General features: G+C 34.0%; 1 protein-coding gene and 1 long non-coding RNA gene across 4 annotated transcripts in view; one reads left to right on the forward strand and one right to left on the reverse strand.

Moving 5' to 3' along the window:
- LOC114873832 (general transcriptional corepressor trfA) overlaps positions 1–583 on the reverse strand; it is a 138,408-nt gene extending 137,825 nt beyond the window's left edge. The window contains exon 1 of the mRNA XM_029182563.2: positions 387–583. The gene's annotated coding sequence lies outside the window, so the exon portion shown is untranslated. The remainder of the gene's footprint in view (positions 1–386) is intronic.
- Positions 1–15,526, forward strand: part of LOC114873833 — a 167,105-nt gene extending 151,579 nt beyond the window's left edge. The window contains exons 4-7 of one of the 3 annotated variants that reach the window (XR_006829747.1): positions 1,747–1,903; positions 9,887–10,073; positions 14,825–14,925; positions 15,228–15,526. This is a non-coding gene — a long non-coding RNA (uncharacterized LOC114873833). The remainder of the gene's footprint in view (positions 1–1,746; positions 1,904–9,886; positions 10,074–14,824; positions 14,926–15,227) is intronic. The other 2 variants (XR_006829749.1, XR_006829748.1) reach the window with 2 other exon arrangements.
- Positions 15,527–16,094: the final 568 nt, after the last annotated feature.

Raw genomic sequence — 16,094 nt, forward strand, 5'->3', positions numbered from 1 at the left:
TTAAAAAAAAATTTTTTTTTAATAGGAATCTTAGCACTGGTATTAACAAATTTTATAAATAATTAAGATTTTTCTGCTGAAGTTCACTATTGGTTTCAATATAAAAAAAATATTTTTTTGTTTGTAGAAATGGAAATAAAAATTATTTGAATTAAATTGAAACGAAACGCACTTTACAATGATAATCTTTGTTCTTCCACATTTACAATAGCTAATTAAATTTTAAAAAAGTGATTTATAAATTAATTTTATGGAATGATTTTGTAGAGAGTAATAGCAAACTATGTATCGTTCTTCAAAATCACCTGGAAACACTCTGAAAAGCATTGCGATTCACACTCTACGAGCATAAGAATTTAGAAAAAGGATTATTGCGCGGTACTCACCTCAGCCACCGGATCGAGCCGGGACTTTCGAAAGGTACGAAAAATAACTCGATGAAACAACGATCACCAAGAAGAATGTCACAAATGTTTGTAAAATTTCACGTAATACACGCGCAAACGAAAATCGAGACACGAATAGATCGTGATAAACTGTGATTTCCACGAAGAGCGAACGAAAATCAACACGTACGACACGAGGCGCGCGAAGCGACTGAACCTCTTCCGAACGGTGGAGTCGCTGCAGGCCAGCCGAGTTCGACCGAGTCGGATCTAGGCTGCCGTTCGTGCAACATCGTAAGGATTCAGTCTGACCACGTTGCAAAACCACGCTACTTTACGGGCCCGCGAAATAATCGTGCCAACGACGTTGAGTAGTCAACATGGTTATCCGTCTGTCGCTGATGCTACTCCATCCTGGAGTTATTGTACTTAACGGTGAGTATTAGCGAGAAGCGTGCATTAATTCGAACATCGTGTGACGCCTTAAATATGTCTCTATAGTATTATTTCCAATATGATCGATAATCATTATTAATAGCTATTTTTAATATAGAAGACTCTCGTTATATTGCCATCTGAGCGATTTGATCTTTGATCGAATTTTCAAGCATGCTAAAAATTTTCCAACTTAATTGAAATTTTGGAAAAATATTTTTTTTATTCTTGAAAATTTTAATTTTCTTGAATTTTTAAATTGACCAATTCTTTTCAATGATATTTATCTCATTTTGAAAATAATTTCCATTCTGTCATCAAGAATTTTGATAAAAATATTTCTTTTGCATCCTAAAAACGTTAATTTTCTTGAATTTTTAAATTGAGTTTTCAAAAATTCTATAGACCAATTCTTTTCAATCATATTTATCTCATTTTGAAAATAATCCCCATTCTGTCATCTTTAATTAAAGTATGAATACGAAATTTCGTTCCATTCTGCTATACATTAATTTTCAAACGCCGTACAAAAGGTATCCCAATCGTTAATATTCGATAGGAAATTGATGAAAATCAATGAAATAAACAAGCATGTTCCGGTGTTTCGAAAATAAAAGAAATAAAATATTAGTTTCAATACGGATACCATAGCGATAACAAACCGACTAACAATCGTTTTTCAATATGCCTCTGGAATTTATTTTTCAAAAATCGTATTTTCCACCGTATTCGCGAACACGTTCGTTTAAACAACAGTTATTTGCGCGACAGTTGTTCCGACTGATGTTACCGGTCAAACATATTTTTATTTGTGTAAATTCTCCGATGAAGAATGCACCCGTTTATTGAAAAACAGTTTCGTTATCTTCACTCGAGTGGGTACCGTATCTTCCTCGGTTATTTATCTGCCCTCATTTGACGGCAGATGCTGAGGTGTTTATGGGGTCATACCGAAACGAGGACTCGATTGAATTCATCGGCTCTCATTGGAATGTGGTAAAGGCCGGAATGAAGGTCGGATAAAGTCTTTCAACCGGTTATCACTACCTCCAGCTGGACGTGTTTCCAGACCAATGGAGACGGTGAGTATCCATATTATGGAATTTATCTCATATTAAAGTGATAACAAATTTGAATAAAATCGTGTTTAGAATATATTTAGCCGCCGGCCGGCGGACCATGAAGAGAGCCTCAATTTCAATGCGAATGTTTCATTTTTTAAATTTAAAAATTTCCTATTCGTGTACTCGATAATTAGTCCCCAGGCGGCGGACCATAAGGATAATTTTGTATTTCATATTATTTTCATTTTCTAAATTTTGCAATGTTTCTTGAAAATTTATTCCGGAAATTATTTGTCATAAATTGACAGGAATTGAATTTTTTAATTGAAATGCTCCAACAAACTTTCACTTGATATTGCTGAAACTTTAATGATGAAACTCATAAGACTCTTCTACTTTTTCTTGGTATCTTCCTTATTAAGAAATTACTAATTGGTTTTTCTACGCTGACTTTTTTGAAACTTCCCAAATGGGATTCTTTTAAAGAAATATCGACCTCCCGTCAAAGCTTGTCAACCTCTTTACCTTTCAGCCTTGTTATATCTCCGAGATAACAGGATCGTAAACTTTGAAATTTTAGAAGAAAATTTTCGTTCGATATATTTTATAAATCATACTCTATATTCTAAATCTTTTTGGTCAACATTCAAACCAACACCTGATCCCATCGTTGTAATAATAAAAAGAGGAAAAATCGCGTTTCCTCTTCGTAGGTCGTTCCTTAAAAAATTTATATTTCGTTGAGTTTGTTATGCAAACGAGTGGGCGAGCGTAGAGGAACGGGTTGAATTGGAATCTCCCTTGCGAATCGGTCTGAAAACACTTGGTCGAATAGAACGAACTGTCAAGCGAGGCACGTATGTTCCCTAATTACACGCCCGGGACGTGTGCGTATACCGTTTCGAACAGGTCCGAGGGTCTGGTACATCGGTTCGTTACGCATCGGATCGAGCTACAATTTACGTACTCGTTTAGCGTGTACCAACACGCTCGCAAGCGTTAATCGCGACTTATTCCGATTCTTCGATTGTCCTCGCGTCAACGCTTGCAAATCCGTTTAATTCTCTTCTGTTCTTTCGGACCATTTTATCCCGAATCGCTCGAAATCACTGGGATCCGGGGAACTAATTGAAACAGGAACAATTGGTGTAAATTTTTTTTTCAACGCTCCTTCAATCCCCTGAATTTTATCGAGCATCGAACATTCATTTCGCATTTTAAAATGGTATACGGAAACAGGGTACACAGTATTTTGTAAGTTAATTAGATTTATTTCAAATGAATTATTTTTTAGCTCGTTAGACGAAGGAAAGTGAGACTGAAAAAATGAAAGTTGTTGCGTAAAAGTGTGTTTTTTGATGCATCAAAGACTGCTCTCTTCACCCAGCAGCGGATCAAGTGGATCTGACTAAGGGGTGCCCTTTTCTAATATCCCAATTCCTATGTCAACAAATTCTAAACATTGGAATCTATTATAATTTTGCAAATTTTTAATTTTTAATTGCTATTGCAAAAATAAATCCTCTCCCTTTCATTTTTATAGATCATTATCGTACGATGATGATTTTTTATAATGGTGATTTAATGATGATTTCATAATTTAATGATTTTTCATCATAGTGATTGCATGATTGCATCATCTATGAAGACGATTTAAAAAATTCCGAACTTTAGAAATCAATACACTTTTATAAATTTTGAATTCAGTGGCTATTATGAAACCATGTGTATCAACCAAAGAGACTCTGGGTGATTTCATAACCCCAGCCCCAGGAATTTTAATCCGGTCCTATCTTCACCATAACTACTTTCTTTTTTTATACCTCTTATCATTAGACGTTTATTTGTGCAATTATTACGAAATTCTATTACATTCTATATAAATGAAGTTTCTACCTGAATTTGGCTGTTCTATGAAACATTTTGAGTAATCGCGTATCACATCAAATTGGATGAATTTACAGAGTCATCTGACGCGATCCAAACCGAATTGACGCTTCAGGCAACGATGTGAGTTAATCGTGATTTCATCTGATCAAGCTTGATTAAACTTGCTTGTATTTCGCCCTGCCTACGAGGCTCGTTCGTGATAAATTGGACGAGCAGCATCTAAATTATGCACGTTGCCGAGAAGCATAAATCTTAATTTATTGTTGAAGTATCCTTTAGTCTCTAGTCCTTTTTATTTTAGAGTATTGGAACATTGGTCAATCAATTCTATTGGCATAATAAGTATACAAATTTTATTTTATATTTTAGGTCTTTGATATTACTAATTAGAATTTTTTTACATTAATGAAACATCATCTTTATGGTATATGTTATGTCATATGGTCCAATTTGAAAGAACGTTTGTCAATTACAAAAAAAAATCATGTTCACCTGATTTTCAGTAGTATAAACCATGATTTCATGGTACATCAAGATCGTCTCTGGGCTGCGTCGAATTGCAATTTACGGAGTCGTTTGGTCGCGTTTCAACGAGTTAACGCTGCAGGCGACGAGACGGCTTCCTCGTGACTCGGTCTGATTAGGCTTGCTTATGCTTCATTAAATTTAGCAATGACTGCTCGAAGGCAAATTACGTTAACCTAAACACGGCTTTCAGACAATTTCAAAATATTTCTTCTCTGCTAATATTTGCCTATTCAATCTTATATATGTATGCTAGAAATTCTGATAAAATGTCTAATGAATCGAAGAATCTAAATTAGTCATTAACCTTTTGATTACTGAATACTCTGTATGTGTATGAAACAAAAATGAAATCGGTAATATTTATTTCTTTTATCATTTCATTGTGATCTGATAACATTGGCTTATAATTATTAACAAACACTAATAATTACTATTAGGTGATCAAAAAACAAAAAAAAATTTATATGACAGCAATGTAATTAAGTGTACACTCTCTCTTAAATTATTATGTATACTTTTCTAGGGAAAATAGTGATATAAACAAAATAATATAATTTTTAATTATTAAACATTATAAAATTTAGTATACAACTTAATTCCAAGTTTCCCGCGTTTAGTGGGGAGATTCGGAGCATCGAAAGGGTTAAGAAATCTCATAGAAAATGAATCACGTTTATGCGAACAGCTAAAACAAATTTACATCGTGGCTGGTTGCACTTGCGAACAAATGTTTGCGTGTCGTTCCAATTCCACTTCAATTTGATCACTGTTCATGAGCTTCAATTGCGTTCCCTTTAATTTGAATAAGTGAAAGTGGCTGTCCTTAATTCATTATTAAACGCGGCTCGTTTGTCCCCGTTTACGCTGACATTTTCAGCTTTTCTTATTATTTAATTCTTGAATGAAATTACGGTTAGAAGAAATGATCGAAACGCTTCGTTTTCCTTTCGATGACACGGTTCAGAAATTCTGAAAGAATTGTTTATGAAACACGGTGCAATTGACATCAGTAATTCCTAGCATTGTATCAGTTTTTCGAAAATCATCTTTTTGCTCTGAGTAGTTAATATCGGTGAAAGGAAGAAGAGTAACGTTTATAAACCACTAAGACAAACGAATTGGAGAAAGTTTACGAGCAAAATGCGCGCATCTCGTGCGGATCGTCTTAAAATGATGCGTGTTAAGAACCTAACGCGAACATGCTAAGATATCGTCTGCAAACTCAAGGTGAGATGTTTTAACAAGCGTGTGCGAATGGTGGAATTTATTTTTATTTGCTTCGCACGAAAATACACTTTGCATCTTTCAAAGAGAACCTCACATTGTTTACCGAAGTCATTCATGATTGTATAAATAACAGATTTATTTCTTCGCTGACATTATCAGGAATGTCTAATATTTATGCACTAAAATTATAATCCTAGTCAACGTCGTTCAAAGTATCATAAACTAAAAAAAGAAAAAAAGGTATTAATCTATTGTTGCATAATTTTCTTAATTTGAATTTAATAATAAAATATATTTGGTGTCACTGCCGGATTAAATGGAAGTCCAAGGGAGAAATATAATCAATTTTGGAAATAAAGACGTATCTTTTATTTTTTAAGCAATATTTAATTTAAAAAATTTTAATACAAAGTAAATTTACAGCTGTACATTTTTTAAATAATTTTATTAATTATGAAATCTACAATTTATTTATTGTTTTACATAACATATTTGCAACACAATGCATCAAAGCGTTAAATAATATTTTTTAATCGCATTAAATTGGGCTTTGCTTTTATTTAATTTTTTCTAAATATTTAATATGTACAATTCGGAGAGATTAATAAATTCCGAGTAGAAACTCGTGGAAATGCGATAGGAAGATAAGACTCGTTCCTCCTTCATTCCACGAACGTGTTACGATACGAATTACCTGTACGATTGTATAAGTTAGTTGGAAATAGAGGTACACCGTTTCTGTTAGCTTGGCTACTGTATTCGTTGGAAACGTGTTTCGCAGAGATAGGTCAAATTGCAAAGGGTGGCTGAGAAATGTCCGACTCCCCTTAAGAGACGGTGTATCTGCGCTACGTTGTTACCTGTGATTCATCGTTGCTCCGGTATAACCGAGAAACACGAAGGTACTTAAGACCCTAACATCACGAACTAACTTAAGCAATAAGACGCATTGCTTAAGTTCGTATCCGTGCAATACTTCGTGGTCGAACTTTCAGAACTACTTGCTCTTGTCTTATACTGACAATTTTACACTGACACGAACGTTTGCAATTTCTCCACAGAATTCTACCGTGTTCGATTGTAACTTCTAACATAAGTTTATCACCTTTTCACTACGTTTTATATTGAGACTGTCAATTTTCTCTTCAATGACGTGATGAGGAATTATAGGGGCCACGTTGGAGATAATGACTCTCTGCTGTTTCGGAATTAGAGGTCTAATAGTGACTTTTTCTTTTCCTATTCTAAGGAATTCGTGTTTGTCAGTAATATCATTTACCAAGTCTTTACTGGACAAGTACAAACAAACTCGGTTGTGAGAGATTCTGGATGAGTACAGAATGTTTTTGGGGTGAACAATGTCGCCTACTGCTACGGTGGAATCCGTTAGATTTAAGCCTTCGACGCAATCCAATATTAGCCCTTGGTCTCTTTTCGGCAAGAGGTTCTTCTGATCAACTGCGGCATCACTCATACTATTAGCACTTTTAATAACAGGGTTGGGAACTTCACTTAAGGTTGAACTGGAACTAGAACTATTAAGCTGATGGCTTTTTGCTAAAAAAGCCATTGTAAAATCACTCACGTGATTTTTCACTCGCGTTTAGTAACACGCGGTGTACGAGCAATCTCGATGAAGGTTCAGAGGGAACTCACTATAGAATATTATTAAAATAGTGTACGATAGAGAGCTCATACTAGGATTATACGATAAATAAATTTATAAGATTTTTATCTTATCAATTCTCTGTTTACAAAAAAAGGCTATCACTGATTATCATTTCTCGTATTTCAAAAAATTCTCTTTATCCGCTAGAAAAGATAGCGAAGTCTGATTCATTAAGTAGAAGGAAAGTTAAATACATCGTGAAAGATTACTTTCCAGACAAACGCTGTTCCCCCGGATGATTGATGGGTTTCAATGTATTTTTTCGTTTGCCAGAAAACAGAGCGTTCTACCGGTGTCTGTGCAATTAAACAAGATTGATATTTCGATGTATATTATCTCAGAACTAGTTCAGTGTAGAAATTTTGTTATTCTATGAAATATATTGCAATTGTAAATTTAATTTCAAAACTCGTGTCATTTTAATTATCACTCTGCTATTGATTACGAATAGTCTGTCTTATATCTTATCACTACATCTTATCAAATAGTATCTTATCGTTGCTGTTGAATCGCTGTTGTAAAATTCATTTCTCCTGTTGTAGAAATATCATTCTTGTACAGAGATATACATCTATTCAGAACAAAATGAATAATTTATCTTTCGGGATTTTAGTAAAGGAATTTGCAATCATTCTGAAATTTTTCATTTATACATTCTGATACAGTAGTCTCGTTATATTGCTGTGGACAGGGGTGCAAAATATTTCAAATTTTTCAAATTTCACTTGAAACTTTAGCACCTTTGAAAATTTGGCAATATAACGCGAGTCTACTGTAACAGATTCGAATTTGAAAATATTTCAAAGCCTAGAAATATATTTCTTCGTCCTCTAATAATTATTTTAAGACTGTTATTAGTGTATGGCGTCGAGACGCAGGCGTCTTGCAAGCTACATTTATTCCACGTGGCTTTGACAGGTTGCGTGATGGATGCCGGTAGAACCCCTCGGAGGCAAGGTTCTCGGGGTTCTCGATGAAAATCTAATCGAAGGTCGGCTCCTTTCGCTTTTCATCTAAGTTGTTGTATAGTACTCGTTCTCGGTGCATCCACTCTTCCTCGACGTTGCAATATTTTACGGCTTATTTAGCTTTCTTCGTCGTCGTAGAGAACCGCGAACGGTCACGTGCCGCACTCCTTCACCGTGAAGAGAGCCGTCGATAAGAGGAAAGTAATGGATACAGTAGTTGGCCGGGAAATTTATTCGCGCCCGAACGAAGACAGGCCCCGAAGCACTGGCGTGACGTTATTGAAACCTTCCCCTCGGATCTTGAACAAAGGGATTCGAGTTTTCGTCCGGGATGCAAGCAACCCCTGCGTCTAAAAAGCCTCGAAGGCGGACTCAATAAGGCTGCGACAGCTTGAGTAAAAAATTGTGTCCGTTTTTTTTTTTTGCCTCCTACCGTAGCGATGTCAGCGAACGTATCGTAGGCACGCTTTGTTCGTTGCGATCTGAAATCGAACATTTCCTATTAGAATAATCGACGAAGTGCTTACACAGCAATTTTCTTTGAACCTTAAGCTTTAAAATGATGTATTATAAGTGCCATTTTTTCATACTTTTATGTCATGAAATTGCATTTGATTTTCTGTGTTTCAAAATTGGTCATTGATTGCTTTGATGAAACCCTTAGCTGCTTATTTTTGTTAAATATTAAGCTTTAAATTGATACACCATAAGTACCATTCTGTGACATTTTTAAGTCATCAATTTTTATCAGACTTTCTAGGTTTCAAAATTGGTTTGATGAGTAAACAATTATTTTGTATTAAAAATATTAATAAAACCTTTAATTATTCATTTTTGTCAAGTTTCAAGCTTTAAAATAATGTGCCATCAGTGCCAGTTTATGATACTTTTATGTCATTTATCGTTTATTGCAGTCATAAGTTTAGATACCATTTTATAAATCTCTGAATATCCTTTAGATAGCTTTATTTAATAATCGAAATTTCATATAAGCGTTAAATGAGATCTCGTAAAGCCGAAGAATTTTGAAAGAGCAAGGATTTAACAAAGAGTACGAAAGGAATGAAAAACACGACACAACTATATTCAACAAACTTTTCCCATTATCTTGCAGATATCATTGTACTTAAAACAAAGTAGGTGCCGAATAAAGCGACAGCTATGTGCACGGTACATTAAAGACACCTGAACACGAACATTAGACACGGTACGTGTTTGCTAAGACTTCCCGGATGATACTTGTCTCGTCAAAGTTACCTATGCTAATCCTACAGAGGAAATATGATATAATTATGCAGGGATCATTAATCCTATCTATGTTCCAAAAATTCCCAAATCTATCCAAGTTATAACATTTACAACAAATCATCTATTAATTCTTAACTGCTAAGGTGGGATCTAAGGTACCCCTATTGTTCTATTTATCAAACTAATTATTGAATAGAAATATAATTGTATTAAAGATGCAAATACAAAACAATAAATAAACTTCAAAAGTTAAAAATATCTTATAAAGCAAATAAAAAATAAATTAAAATGGTAATATAGTAGAAGCAAGAATTTTTAAATCCTAATTTGAACGATATTAATATTAAAAGTGATTTAGAAACAAAATAATATAATTTTTAATTAACCAAGTTTCATAAGTTTTAATAAATAACAAAAGTATGAATAAGTAAATGGCAATTAAATTTTTTCCGCATCAATGCTTATGCGCAGGTGGTGGGGAGGCTTATATACATAGGGCCTCCTCCCCTCTACCGTCACTCTCCTCGGGACCTCCGTTCGGGACGGACGGGAGTGGGGGGAAGGGGAAGTACACAGCAAAGGCCCAAATCCCGGAACTCTACGAGGGGGGGTCGAGAATCCAGGAAGCCCTGTGAACCCCGTTAGAAAAGGGGTACAGGTAATAAATTTCTATTGAAATTCAAACGTCACCCATATATGAGTAGCGTAACAGTCCACACGTTGAAACATAATGTTGCAATAAAGGGGTATCATAATTATCATAATCGTTTACAATAAATTATTTTCAATATTCAACATCTCTCACCTTCTGTCCGATATAATTTCAAATCCCAAGGTAATCATAATAAAAGGATTCCAGTGTATTCCATAATTAAAGCGTTGAAACTTTCTTCATTAGGAAAATCATAGCCGAAACGAGTGCTCGTTGAAATGTACAAGGAAATGCGTTGAACACATTAAGAACACCTGAATCAGATTATTACACGCGAAACGTTTCCATTGCCAGTTTCACGCTTGTTCCGTTCGTAAGTTTTCATGACGTTCTATTTACACAGCGCAAAGGGCGTAGTTTCCTAGTGTCCAGTCCGTTTTCGGTTAATATTGGAACATTACGTGTTAAACAAACAAGTGTTGAGAAAACCGTGTGCTTTATGTTTGCTATGACAACCTGCGAATTTGCCGTTTTGAATCTTGCACGGTACCATTATCTCTTCAATTGAAATTTCAATTAAATTATTTTCTTCACCGTTCGGAATGTTTTTAGAGAGGAAACCTTGAAAAGCAAAAGCCTAAAATCACACCGGTGTCAAAACGAAGAATGCAGTGTAAGAATGATCGAATCGATAATGATAGATAAAAATAAAAGAAATAAAAAATCATGGGTCATCGTTGAATGACTCGAGGAATCCGGTCGTCCTTCTATTTCCACGATTCTTGCACAAGCACGTCTGTACCATCGCGTTTTACCTTCGGTACGTCTTCTGGAAAGGACCTCCAAATTCCGTTCACGATTCCTTCGCACGACAGAGACGAACGAGTTAGATCGCGAACGATGAAGAAGAGGATAGGTACTTTTCCATCATGCATTATGCAAAATAACGTATTAATAACACGCGGCTTCCGAGCGGATTTTAAAGCGTATGCTAATCGACCAAGACGCTCGTCTTGCCTCTTAATGTTTCACCTAAGATACCGCGTCCCTGGATATAAGGCGACGAATCGTGGGAAAACACGTAAACGATACGTGATATTTTCGGAAATTTCAGTAGATAGGGACATTTGGTGGATGATATTTAAAGAATCCAAAGAAAGATGATTATAGTTCGTTATGAGAATGAAAATTGAAATTTGGCCATGGTTTAGAATTTTGAAAAAGCTATCAAATTATAGTATATAATGAAAGGAAAAAAAGAAATTTAGTTCAGTAGAAAGTTTTTTTAACTTTCATTGTATTTTCAATTTCAATTTACATAGGAAAAAGCTTGTACAGTTTCTTATCATAAATTATGATAATTTTTCAAAGAATTTACGTTCACATGGAACGCATTGTACGGATCGATCTTTCATCGAAAGCTTTTAATCGTGCATTTTTAATGTTCGTTACTAACAGCAGACGATACACGCAATGTGCATCAGCGTGGAAAAGCTTTCGATCCAACCAGTTCGTCTCCCTCGTCTCGTCTCGTCTCGGTTTCTTCTCATTGTATGAAAGCCTATCTTCTTTCGTACGGAGACAGTTATGTAAACGTATATATACGTCCTACTTGGATTGTTCTCCATCGAGACGAGATGTCCTACGCGTTTTACTTCTAAGGCATTCCTTTCGTTCCATTAACGTCTCTGTTTTTCACGCTAAAATTTTTCTAACAGATCATGTAGTTGTATAGATTATTTGTAAGTATTGATTGCATTCTACAAAACATTATGTAGTCATCTACCATCATTGGTGAAGGTAGGATTTTCTTCTGGAGTGGGCAAGGACTTTTAATTTCATTAAGCATCAAAGTTCAAAATTTGTAGAATTTATAAGTTTTGGAATTTTAGAATTTTTAAACCTTAGAGTGTTTCAGTTTTGGAATTTTTTAATTGTAGATTCTTGAAACTTTAGAATTCTGTGATTTTGAAATTTTTTAATCCGAAATTTTATAGTTTTAAAGACTTAAAACTTTAAACTTTTGGGATTCGAAAATTTAGGAGTTTTAGAATTTTAGAAATTCTCAGAATCTTGAACTTTGGGAATTCTGAAATGATAAAACCTTAAGATTTAGAAATTCTGGAATTTGGGGATTTGGAGATTTAGGAATTTTAGAAATTTAAATCCTTAGAATTTAGAAATTTTTGAATTGCAGAATCTCAAAACCATCGAATTTGTAATTGAGGAATTTGGAAATTCAGAAATTTTAGTTGGAAATTTCTAAATGTTGAAGTTCTGGAATTTTCAGATATTTTAAACTTTAGGATCTTAAAACCCTAGAAAGATAAAGTAAGGCTTTCTGTTGTCTCAGATACATTAATATTCCACCACTTTCATTCACATGCGAATGAAGCAGAACGCATCAGCTACCAAAGAGCTGGCTTCCGGCGGGTCACGCGAACACGCGTGAACACATAGGCACAGGGGGACAAGGAGATCGCGTTACGTAAGGTTTAGCAGACATATTGTCGGCTCAGTGTTCCATCTACACGATCTCAGTTCGCGCAAAGCCCGTTTGCACACCGTTCACCGTTTCCCTCCGCTCCTCCAGGACTCTCCGGTTCCATTCAATCCGTATTGTTCCTGTAACCAGGATGCGCCTAAGCGTTATCTGTACGCGCGCGCGCTGCTCGCTTGCTCGCTACGTGTGCAAACACGCAGGTGTGTGTTGGTACATGCCGAAGGAGAAGGAGTGCAACCCTCTGTTCCTCGAAGCAGATTTTCGGGAATGTTTGTTGCAACGCGACGCCTCGGGCATGTTTGACATAGTCCTCCTGATAAGGCACGTTTTTCGAATTCGAACGAGACTAGCATTTTCGAAAGCAGACGGGAAGAGAGAAGGTTTCGTTGAAGGGTTCATGGTGTTTCGATAATAATTATGGTTTTCAACGTGATTATTTATTACTTGACAAAATTATATTACATGATCCAACGGTGGTGTAACTAGAACCTTTTTCCGGGGTGGTAGGTCAGGTACCTTGGAAATTTTAAAATTTTGGAATTATGGAAATCTAAAACTTTGAAATTTCGTTATTTTATAGACTTGATAATTTGAAATTTTGGAAATTCCAATTCCATAATTTTAGAAAACTGAAGTTCTCGAATTTTGGAAATCTAAGATTTTGGTAATTTGGAATTTTGGAATATACTTCTAATTTAATTTGTATAATTACTTTATAATTCATAACACCTGGTTCGATTAATTAATATTATTTTAATATTTACGGCCACATCTTGTTATTTAATACTCTACTGCCACTTTAGCAAATTAATCATTCGTTATTACAGTATTATAGATAAATTAGAGGAACATTTATCGTCCCTTCGATCAGTAGATCATAGGAAAACATTTGTTAATTTTTATCTACAAAGACAGATGAACGTTATATCTTTCACGGCTGTGAGTCGATTTTATCGTTCAGAGATTCATTAAGGTTGCTTTGTTCAGAATTCAAATCAGACTGCATTGCAGCCAGTTGCACGGCTAAAAAAGTTAATAAATTATCCCGCTTGCTATTCAGTTTGTTCATAAATCGGACGAAAAAATGGGCCGACCGGTATGAAATGGAATAAATTTTCGCGACTACTCGTCGAGCTTTCGTATCCAATGGGAGGGGGGAATAAACAGCCGTAAATTTTTCACATAGTTCAGTGAAATTATCGTCGTGACTGAACAAATGAGGAACGTCTATTATAAATTTCATTATATGTTTACGTTTAACATCTCCCCTAAGAATTATTTTCAAACAAATTGAAAACATTTTATACATCAGCATGATGTATATTTAGGTGCTGTTATTTATGGTACTGAATAAAATTAAATTCTTTAAAATTTTATGCATCAATTACTTATGCGCTACCATTGAAAAGTTTAGAAAACTTTAGAAGAATACTGTAAGTTGAAGTATCTCTATTTCATAGTATTTTTGAATGATGAACATGTTTTATTGGAATATTCACATATTTCTTTCACCGCTCTGCCGTGTAAAATATGCCACACTCTTCGGTATGAAATGCCAAGAAAACGTGTTGGTTTGTGACCATGAGGAAACCGCAGAAAGAAAAGGGATTCGCCGTAAGAGTCACCGCAGATTTATGAAGTTCCCATGGCAATCGTGTTCCTTTGCACACATTCGCACCACTTTACCTGTCATATTTTTAAAACTCTACGTTTTTCGACCTGACGTTTTATTTAAAGTGACCATTATGCATTGGTGGAACTAGTTAGGGTAAAGAGGGCCACCCCCCAAAAATTTCAACTGAGTCCTTACCATTTAAAAATTTTATAAAATTATAAAATTCCAAACTTCTGTTATACAATTTCAAAATTAGAGAATTCTAAAATTTCAGAATTCCAGGGTTCCAAGCTCTGCAATTCTAAATTTCTAAGTTTAAAATTTCCAAAACTTCAAACATCTACAGTTCCAGAATGCCAAATTCCTAAATTTCCAAATTCCAAATTTTCAAATCCTGTACTCGGGTTCTAAAACCTTACCATAATATTCTATAAATTCTGTCAGAAAGTTATTTTATAGAAATTCAAGGTGCTACTTAAGTATTTATAACGAAAAGAACAAGTTTATTTCTCTGAAATTCATTTACTTTTTATTTTTCAGTTTTTAAATAAGCGATCCTATCTGTCTCAAATACTTTATATGCAATTTTCAAGAGTATTAATCTTTGTATTAATAATACGTTGACATGTTTCTTTTCAGAAAAAATTGGTTAAGTGTCCTTGTTTGCTCATCTTTAATGCATGATCCTTGCAAGTAACACCGTGTCAACGAGTATACCTTCTACATGAAATAATAACAGGGTAAATGAATTTTTGTATAAGCAGAGACAGTGTCTCAGACTTTCAGTTCTTGTGAGTTATGTGTACTCAAAAATAGTGTACATGATAAATTCTGTTTGCAAAGAAAAAGCATTTTAAAAAGATTAGAAAAATTTTTTTTTTTAACTATCATTTGATAAATAAAAACGATTCCTTTACAATATTAATTAATGTTGAACAATATAGTTTGCTATTTCAAGACTTAGAAATTTTTTTGCATTTTCTTTCTTATCGTTCTTCCTTGTAATACAAGATTTTAATTTACTCAATTAATGTCCCCACAGTTTCAAGAACAATAGTTGCTGTGACGAAGATGAAACGATGCTGAAATAGGATAAGAACAAAGATAGACAGCACTGGAAAGAGAAACATGAAGACGCATCGAATCTGCAATATATTGCAATTAAATAAATCTGCAGAATTTTAATTAAAGTCTTAATTCAATCGTAATTTAAATGGCGTTTATTATTTAATTGTATACAATTCCATTTTCATTCTCTAACGTCATAAAAAGGACAGAAAAAGATGTGTTACAATAAAATAATTGGTTGTTGTAACAAGTATATTTATATTTTTAAATACAGTTCTGTATAATGTAATTTATTAATTAATTATCTTAGAATAGTAAATTATTTTAACTTAAAAAAATTAATTAATATGTAACTGTAAATACCTATGTCTTAATATATTTTATATTGTTTTACTTTATTAAGTTTCAAATCACCCGCCGATGGACACTAAGCGGGGTGTATTGATTGTGATGCAGATAATTTATAGATTTCTTTCTTATCAACGTTTGGTATTTACTGTTTGTATTAATTTATCCATTGACATTTTAAAAATTGTAATGTTTAGCATAACTTATAAATTTATCAACTCTTTTATTTTATTAGTACTTCTTTTTATACATGAATAGTTAAAGATGATATTTGAATTAGAGAAGACACTTTGTGTTGTTAGGTTATGTGAATTGTAAAAGTTTACATAATTTTTCTACAGACACTTTATTATGATGAAAGTTAAATTTATTAATTAATAAACCCGAGTTTTTTAAAAGAGAAATCAAAAAAATATTCCGTTGATAAAATCATCACCACCAGATATTATAGTCAGCGTTATCTAGTAACTAGTGCTGAACTATGATAATATCG

The sequence above is a fragment of the Osmia bicornis genome, chromosome 10 (genome assembly GCF_907164935.1).
Source record: "Osmia bicornis bicornis chromosome 10, iOsmBic2.1, whole genome shotgun sequence".
NCBI lineage: Eukaryota > Metazoa > Arthropoda > Insecta > Hymenoptera > Megachilidae > Osmia > Osmia bicornis.